Source organism: Nanorana parkeri, unplaced genomic scaffold (assembly GCF_000935625.1).
Source record: "Nanorana parkeri isolate BGI_ZX_2015 unplaced genomic scaffold, ASM93562v1 scaffold2276, whole genome shotgun sequence".
NCBI classification, from domain to species: Eukaryota; Metazoa; Chordata; class Amphibia; order Anura; family Dicroglossidae; genus Nanorana; species Nanorana parkeri.
The window spans coordinates 104,555-114,468 of NW_017308544.1; the positions used below are offsets into that span (position 1 = coordinate 104,555).

General features: G+C 45.0%; 1 pseudogene; it reads left to right on the forward strand.

Annotated features, from left to right (window-relative positions):
• Positions 1-7,696: 7,696 nt before the first annotated feature.
• LOC108801276 overlaps positions 7,697-9,914 on the forward strand; it is a 41,688-nt pseudogene continuing 39,470 nt past the window's right edge.

The following is a 9,914-nucleotide window of genomic DNA, read 5'->3' on the forward strand; positions in this document are numbered from 1 at the left end:
GCGTTCTCTAAAGACTCATCTCTTTAGGGAAGCCTAGCCCACCTCAACCTAACCACACAACCATCACATTCTCAAATAATTCATCCCCTCACAGCTACCGCCTCATGTATCACTTCCCCCTCCTCTTTTAGATTGTAAGCCCTCAGGGGCAGGGCCCTCCTTACCATCTTGTCTTGAATTGTATTGTAATGTCTTCCTCATATTGTAAAGCGCTGTGCAAACTGTTGTAGTTTCCTTTATCCAGAGATCCTAATATAATTCAATACTGTAGCATAAATGTGTCAATTATAGCAGATGTTAAAGTAAAACAAGGGAACACAGCTTTACATATTGAGTTTAGAGTTTGTAAACAAAGCAAGTTGCATCCATGTCATGTTGAGTGTTCACATTTACATGTCCTTTGTTTGGAGCATCTGCTTGTGTCTCTAGCAAAAGAAATGCAAAATATATTTGTCTACGGGGCGATCCCCTTCACACCTTCGCTTTATATCAACACCCCCGATGTCCCACTGTGAATTCATGCACAATTCCTCTATTATGTTTAGTCAAGCACACATGAATTAAAGAGAAGTATGAAATCTAACACTGTGACTTTGGGGAATGTAGCCCAAATGGCGAGCGCTCAAAGACCAGTCTTGAAGCCGTTTTAAACATAAACAGAACAGCAGAACCATAACTTCATCAACGAAAATACACAGTCTGCTTGTATTTCAACAAACAGAACACATAGTCTAACCGACTCCAGGTTGTCACACAGGTTGTCCATGTGTAAATGGCTCTCTCAGCCTCCTCGGCTGTCTTCCTGTGCCTCTAGCACACACAGCCACCCGGCTCCCCTCTGCCTTATGGGATGAGTCCACCTGACTCCTGAACATTCCTGTTACTCTTCCCAGCTGGAGCCCAGAAAACTAGCCAGCACACTTCCCATAAGTGCTGTGCACAGGTGTGCAATTAGGTGCTGTCTGGGTCACCCAACGATACAGTCCCTTGGGGAGGCCATGCACAAAGCGGTCCAGGGCGACCCGCTCCACGAGCTGCTGCAGGGAAAGTTTCTCCGGCTGTAACCAGTCCTTCAGGAGGTGCAACAGAGCAAACAACTGTGCACGGGCAAGCTTGGCCTGGACATAGCGCCAGGCATGGACCCGGCTCGCCCTTAAAGTAACAGTCACCCCCATTCTGGCAAAATCTCTACTTTCAACTGCATGTAAACGCATGCAGTTCCAGGGGCCAGATCAAAATATGCTTGTTGGGACTCTCCAATTAGGAAAGGGGCCAGTACATCTGCCCAGTCCACCTCAGACAGCCCTTCCCATGTGCCAATTCACTCAAAGAGGGAAAGATAAGCCTCCACACTGTCTGCTGGGGTCATCTTTTGCAGAGCCCGCTGCACAGCCTTTCCGAGGGTTACTTGGTGTTTCACCAACCTCCTGGACCCATCTGATTTGCTGCGTCAATGTGTTTTGTAATGCTGCGATCTGTTCAGCCAGCAGGCGATTGGTCTCCTGTTGTGCTAAAACTGCCTGTCCACTGATCTGCTGTTGGGCCACTGTGGCTTGTACTAGGTGCTTAATCAGCTCCTCCATGTCTTTTTCTGGGGTTTGCAATGCCTGTGCAGTTTTCACCCAGGACATCAGATTGGCATGCACCCCTCACAGCCTGTTCATTCAAGATTTTCTCAATGGGGAGAAGCACTCAGAACAGAGGCTCCTCCCCATTCAGAAACGGCTGATAGTAAATATTTTACTATCAGCAGTTTCTGAATGAATGGGAGAAGCCACTGTACGGAGTGCTCTCCATTCATTAAGTGCTGAGGCTGCTGAAAAAGAAATTGAGGATTTGGTGTCCTCAATTTCTTTTGTATTTTAAAGGGGAAGTGTCAGGGGTCTAATTGCTCCCCCCCCCCCTACATTTACAGTTTTACGGCATCTGACAAGTGAGCCATGATTGGGCAAAGTCATCATTACATTGCCCAATCATGGCTCTTACAGAGTACTGTGCCCTGATTGGTCAGATCACAGTACCTGACCACAGGTCGGGTGCAAGGCTTTAGCCAATCAGGGCTCACAAGGCACTGTGCGGTGTGCAGTACCTTGTGGGGCGCTCGGCGTGCGAATAGCCCGCTGAACACACGAACTGCCAATGTTCGAGTAGAAATCTTGCTTGACTCGAACATCGAGTCCTATTGGCGAGTACTCATACTCAGCCAAATGCTCACGATGTCTATCCTGATACCAGAACTTTCGGTATCAGGAAGCCAGACAGTGAGTCATTCCACGCTGCCCAGCTGCCTGATTTGAAGGGAAGCCAGCTCCATGCTCCCTTGTCACCAGAGAGCATAGCGCAGGCTTCCCGGCCAATCAAGAAGCTGGGCGGCGTTTAATGACTTGCCGCCCGGCTTCCTGATTGGTCGGTAAGCTGTTCAATTAAGAAAGCCGGGCAGCGAGTCATTACCCTCCCCCTGGCTTCCTGATTGGCCACTTGGCAACAAGGGAGCATGGAGACGGTTTCCTGTCTTATCAGGAAACCAGGCGGTGAGTCATTACACGCCGCCCGGCTTCCTTAATGGGACTTCCGCTATTGGTATTCGGTATCAGCAAGTTTTTTTTTTTAAACGGCACTGGTGCATCATATATATACATACACACACTATATTACCAAAAGTATTGGGACGCTTCTCTTTACACGCACATGAACTCTAATGGCATCCCAGTCTTACTCCGTAGAGTTCAGTATTGGGTTGGCTCCGCCCTTTGCAGCTATAACAGCTTCAACTCTTCTGGGAAGGCGTCCACAAGGTTTAGGACTGTGTCTATGGGAATGTTGGACCATTTGTGAGGTCAGGTACTGATGTTGGAGGAGAAGGCCGGGCTTGCAGTCTCCGCTCTAATTCATCCCAAAGGTGTTCTATGGGGTTGAGGTCAGGACTCTGTGCAGGCCAGTCAAGTTCCTCCACCCCAAACTGGCTATTCCATGTCTTTATGGACCGTGCTTTGTGCACTGGTGCGCAGTCATGTTGGAACAGGAAGGGGCCATCCCTAAACTGTCCCCACAATGCTGGGAGCATGAAATTGTCCATGGTATGTCATGGTATTGTCCATGGTATGCTGATGCCTTAAGAGTTCCCTTCACTGGAACTAAGGGGCCAAGCTCAACCCCTGAAAAACAACCCCACACCATAATCCCCCCTCCACCAAACTTTACACTTGGCACAATGCAGTCAGGAAAGTCCCGTTCTCCCGGCAACCGCCAAACCCAGACACGTCCATCGGATTGCCAGACAGAGAAGTGTGATTGGTCACTCCAGAGAACACGTCTCCACTTCTCTAGAGTCCAGTGGCGGCGCGCTTTACACCACGGCATCCCACGCTTTGCATTGCACTTGGTGATGTAAGGCTTGGCTGCAGCTGCTCGGCCATGGAAACCCATTCCATGAAGCTCTCTACGCATTGTTGTTGTGCCAATCTGAAGGCCACACGAAGTTTGGAGGTCTGTAGCTATTGACTTTGCAGACAGTTGGCGACTTCTGCGCACTGTGTGCTTCAGCATGTGATGACCCCACTCTGTAATTTTACGTGGCCTACCACTTCGTGGCTGAGTTGCTGTTGTTCCCAGTTGCTTCCACTTTGTTATAATCCCAGTAACAGGTGACTGCGGAATATTTAGTAGCAAGGAAATCTCACGGAACACCTGAATCCAATGATTTGGAGGGATGTCCCAATACTTTTGGCAATATAGTGTATTTTAGAAGAATGTAGAATTTTCTGCTCGGGCATTCACAAACAGAATCCCGCCGGAGATGTGAACAGCCGTTACCGGCTGTTACATACTCTATAGCCGGCCAATCGCTTGTATGGGGATACACAGTGTCGCCCCCTTCTCTTTTCCCTTGCCCCCCTCTGCTGCCACACTGCCGGTTATCCCAGGTGCCGTTGTCCCCCCTGTGGTGCCCAGGACCAAGATAGTGGCTACTAGTAGAACGAAGGAGGAGAGATTTCATTCCCCCACCACTGATTTCTCCTCATCTCTCTCTAAAAACAGAGGAGAGAGAGACAGCCAACACTCCATAATCATTACACTATAACAAGGTATTATCATCATAACTCCTTCTTGGTTGATGTCCTTGTATCAGGGGGAGTACATCCCAGCACTCCAGCTGTTGTAGAACTACAAGTCCCATGAGGCATTGCAAGACTCTGACTGCCACAAACATGACTTCCAGAGGCAGATGCATGATGGGACTTGTAGTCTGATCACAGCTGTAGTGCTGAGCTTGCCTCTTTTCATCAGACACAGACATGTTGCTGTCATTGCGGTCCTCTCATAGCTCTCTGCAGTCTCTGTCCCAGCGGTTCATCATCTATGTGATGTCAGCAGTTTCCTGATCACTTTGTCCCCCGGAATAGTTTTCCTCCTCCATGGCTCTTCCTCTGCTCCCCGCACTGTACATATAGAGAACTCTTCTCTGTCACAGTATTCTCCCCTCCCCCGTGTGCTCCATTCCACCAGATCCTCCACTTCTTATCATCAGTCCTCCGTGTGCTCCGTTCTCACTCACCTCCTCCCCCTCCCCTCTCTGCACCTCTCTATCCTCCTTCCTCCTCTCTATGATGTTGTTAGGACGTCACTTCCAGGTTGTGTTTTCCTTCCTGTAATCGTGACCTCACTCCTCCCACATCTCTGATATGACTTCCTCCTTTTCTTCCTCTCTCCTGTCACATGAAGTCTCTCCGAGCAGCCTGTCCACTTCCTGCTTCTGCCGACTCCAGCACTAGGGGAGATCCTACCATCACATCACATGGAGGTAATCCCCAGTACATATATATATCTAGTATTATGATGATTATGTATGTTACATAGTTAGTCAGGTTGAAAAAAGACTCAAGTCCATCGAGTTCAACCCATAGAGATACGGAGGGAAAAAAAAAAGAGAATTATTACAGTGCTGTGAGGAGATAGAACAATACATGGCAGTGTTTACATTGTCTAATTGAAGTTACAATGACACAGCCGGACACACTAATATGCGGTGTGGCTGAGTTGTTACAATGTATCACACTGTTTACTTTAAAAAAAAAAACTTTATTGAAGTGACACAAAATGACGCTCCCTTTAACTCTATGCACAGCATTGCAGGACGGGCGGTGGGGTGCGCTGTGCAATATGATGAAATGTTACAATTGTATTACAATGCTACAATTGTTATGGCGTGACCAGGGCACAGAGCGTACATTTGTGTTCTATCTGCGCTTGCACTGAACATGCCTTATGGGGTTAAGGCTTTTCCCCATAGTTCTCATTAGGGTAACGGGAGGACACAAATTAGTGTCCCCCCGTCACCCTAAGCTCAGTATACCGCGAGATACAGCTCGCAGTATACTGAGACGACGCAGCTGAAGCGGATCCCGACAATTATGTCTGGATCCGCCCAGCTGCATGTGTGACAGCTGGCTCTGCCTATCTAGAGGCAGAGCCAGCTGTACCCGCCCCCTCCCCCGTCCGATCCGCCAGTCAGTGCTGGAGGATCAGAGCGGGGAGGGGGGGAATCCAGCCCCTCCCCCTGTCACGGCAGAGAGCTGTGACAGGATGGAGAGGTGAGCGAACGCCGGTATGTGTTCGCTCACCTCCCGATCTACTGAGCCGACCTGTGACAGTCTCATTGTCACAGGTCGGCTAGAACTATGAGGTGAGTGAAAAGCACCCACCTCATAGTTCTCCTTTAATCTATGCAGACCAGCGCGGCTTATCGGACCTGGTGTATATGAGCCCAATTAACTAAACAACTCTATGTACAACAACACATTGCGATGCACTGCTGTTTGTTGTAATGTGTTGTTGTACACGCAGACATGCTGATGATTTTTTTTATGCAACACACACCAACACACTTGTATGGTCTGAGCAGGACACATAGAGGACAATTGTTTTCTCAGTGTACTTGTATTGAGCCTGTGCTGATCCAGCTGATCAACACAACTCAACGCACCCGGCGTGAACAAGTCCTTCATTTTATGGACGCAGAGGAGAGGCTGATCCAAAATTGTTTTCAATGTAAACAAACTGATCCTATTTTTTCCTGTGCAAAAAAAAAAACCTCTCACAAGATTTATTACAATAATATGCTGCGTATGTTTGCCCCTATAGGGGAAAGAGGGTGAATTTTATTGTGCAGCTTTACCTGTTTGAATGCTGCCAGGATGTAAGGATGTAAGCTTCAGCTCTCACAACGCTGTGCTATAACTTCCAGCTACCCCCCACCCCCCCTCCCTTTCCCTGCTGGATGGCTCAGTGCTGTCAATGAAAAAACAGTTATCGCTTCTCCCTTCTGGGACACTGTGTGCCAGCACTCAGGAGCAGCTATGCAGTCTGCATCCGACAGGGACAATGAATGTGTAGCTGCTCCCTCAAGTTAGGCACAACTTGACAGCTGGCTGCAGACTGTAAGGTACAGGTTTGCGGGCCGGTATTTTGAGACCCCTGACTTAACCAGTCCTAGAAAAATAAAGGGTGATGTCTCTTGTCAATGTACTTTTTTCTACAGCCTGAGTTAGTACCTTAAAGTGACACTAAACTCAGGAGTTAAATCTTACAAATACATTCAAGTACCTTAACTATGAACAACAATGAGGGGAATTTATCAAAACTGGAGCAGACAGAATCTGGAGCAGTTGCCCATAGCAACCAATCAGCTTCTCTCTTTAGTTTGTTCAGTTAGGCTTTGAAAATGAAACAGAGATGCTGATTGGTTGCCAAAGACAACTGCTCCACATTCTCTTTGCTCCAGTTTTCATAAATTCCCCCCAATGTATCTTATTTGTGTATTACTCGGCTGTAGATCCTCCAGTAATTTCTGAATTGGTGCCGACACTGTCCTTCCTTCTGGAGGGTGGCTACTTTTGTTCCCCATGGTCCCTGTGTGTGTTGTAAAGTAGTCACCGCTCCGAGCTCACTCCTGTGATGGACTACAATCTCACATTGAGATTGAGATTGTAGTCTATCCTGGATCCCTGTGTAAAGTGTCCACCGCTCCAAGCTCTCTCCCAGCTCACAATTTCATTTACACACATGAGAGAACCAGAACAGTGACTCCTCTCCTTCTGTTCAGATGGCTCCATCTGATTTTTCAGTCAAAAACAGAGAGTGTTGGAAACGAAAAAGCTTCTGCTCTAAACTATCTTTAGAAAACCACCAATTCTCTGTATATCCTACACCATGGATGTACCCAACATTACCTAATATTACTTCTATGTGTCATGTATGATGGGAAGTCGTGTGTAGAAGTACAGCCCCAACTGCCCTGAGGCATTTACTATTGCTGCTAGACTCCAAAAGGGAAATGGTTGTATATTGCCACCATCCCTACATCGGGGCTCAGAGTAAAGGATACTTCATTGAGTGACAAAAAATTATTCTCCGCTTAGAAAAGACAAATCTGTTTTCCTTTATTTATATTTTCTGTGTGGTGTGAATTCAGAAAAATTATCTATAAACTAACCTTTTGAACTGCAAACTGTCTGAAGGCATACAATTGTGGTGTAAAACTCGAGAATTCATTGGATTCCAAGGTTGGTCTTTTTCTGTTGACAATATTCTATAATTATTTATTTCTATCTTTGTAGGGATCCACCATAATTCTTGAATTTTGTATTTAAGCAGTCCGAAAACATAATACTGCTAAGACGGCATTCTTTAGCACATGATGAATCCCAGAGGAGACAAGTTACATGAATGGTTGGAGGGCGAGAAAAGTTTCATTCCAAAGTCACTTCTAACAGTTCATCAGAAGATTGCTAATCAAGAGGAACAATTTGACAAGAGCTTACAACACAAGCCACATCTTAGTCAACACCAGGGGAGTTACACAGGAGAGAAGATATTTGAGTGCTCTGAATGTGGAAAGTGTTTCAGAAGAAAGGAAAAACTTATTAGACATCTAAGGATTCACACTGGAGAAAAACCATTTAAATGTTCAGAATGTGGAAAATGTTTTACAGAAAAGGGAGATCTCACTATTCACCAGAGGAGTCACACTGGAGAGAAACCCTTTAAATGTTCAGAGTGTGACAAGTGCTACATACGAAAAATAAATCTCATTATTCACCAGAGGACTCACACTGGAGCAAAACCATTTAAATGCTCAGAATGCAACAAGAGCTTCACACAAAAGATAAAGCTTACTGAACACCAGAGGATCCACACTGGAGAGAAACCATATAAATGTTCAGAATGTGGCAAGGGCTTCTCACAAAAGAAAAATCTTATTGATCATCAGAGGATACACACAGGGGAGAAACCGTACTGGTGTTCAGAATGTGACAAATGTTTCACAAAGAAATCTCAGCTCATTGATCACAAGAGGATTCACGCTGGAGGAAAATCTTTTAGATGTTCAGAATGTAACAAGTTCTTCTTATTAAAAAGATATCTTACTAGACACCAAATGATCCACACAGGAAAGAAACCATACGGGTGTTCAGAATGTGACAAATGTTTCACCACCAAATCTCAGCTTAGGGTTCACTGGAGGATTCACACCGGAGAGAAACCATGTCATTGTTTAGAATGTGACAAGAAGTTCACACATAAGATTAGTCTAATTCAGCACCAGAAGGTCCATAATGGTGAAAAAGCTATTTCCATGAAATCAATGTAAGGAACAATTCATTCAAAAGACACATTTCATTGGACGCTGGAGGAATCGCCTAGGAGAGAAGTCCTATCCATATTCTGAAAGTGATACATTTCAGATTATAGAAATATCTGATTTTATCTGTCAGACCCCCATTCACATTTGGGAATTGGGCCGATTATTTGATTCTCAAGAATTCCTCCATGAGACTAATGCGATCAACTATCCAGGTGTGATCATCTGTAGCTCATTGCAGCACGTGTGATCACATGTCAACGGCCCCAATGGGTGACGGTGGTGACAACCGGTGATTAAATTGCACAGCCCTTCCTCAGGGAGGAATTTTGTGAGACTCATGAGATCATTCCCATTTGCAAGAGGTGCTGATGGCATAAACACAAGTCTAATTTAAAGACACATTGGGGTTGATTTACTAAATGAAAAAAATCTGTTGACTTAGCAAAGTGTATGTTCACTTAGCTGAGTAAGGTGAATCTGTGTTCACCATGAATTCCCAAACGTGTGCAAGGGAAATAAAAAGAATAGGCACTAATATTTTAGTAAATCAATTAGATTGCAATGTACAGAGCTCACATATAAGACTTGCGGGTGATTTTATAATTAACTCAGTAAATTTTCTAGCCATGTACACAATATTAATTCTCTTTTCTTTAGGTAAGCTGTAAAAGTTTATTATGTCAATTACCTTTCATTTGTACGCTTGTTAGAATAGTATTATATATAGTGTGTGTGCGTGTGTGTATATATGTCTGTGTGTATATGTGTGTATGTATGTGTGTGTGTATATATATATATATATACCCTGCCCGTGAGGGCTTACAATCTAAAATATAATAATCTGGCCACTCAGTGTATATAATAATCTGGCCACTCAGTGTATATACACATACAGACACACACACTGTGTATACACAAACATAAATAAACATACATCATATGTACTCTATTGATTAATTTTTTTGTAAGTTCAAATTTTGGCTTCAGCTACAGAGCTCTGTAACCAACAGGTACACATGTGAAGGAGCCAAAAGATGTAGCTGCTTGGTGGATTGAAGATTATGAAACATTCATATTCAATAGGAATGCCCTGATACCATTTTTTTCCAGACCAAGTACAAGTACTAATACTTTTCCTCAAGTATTCGCGGATACCAATTACCAATACATTTTTTTTTTCTTCAGTGTCATGTGACAGCTTTTCCAAAGCAATACAGACTAATGATATTAGGACTGTGGTGTACGCCAGGACCCAGTCACAATTTTTGAT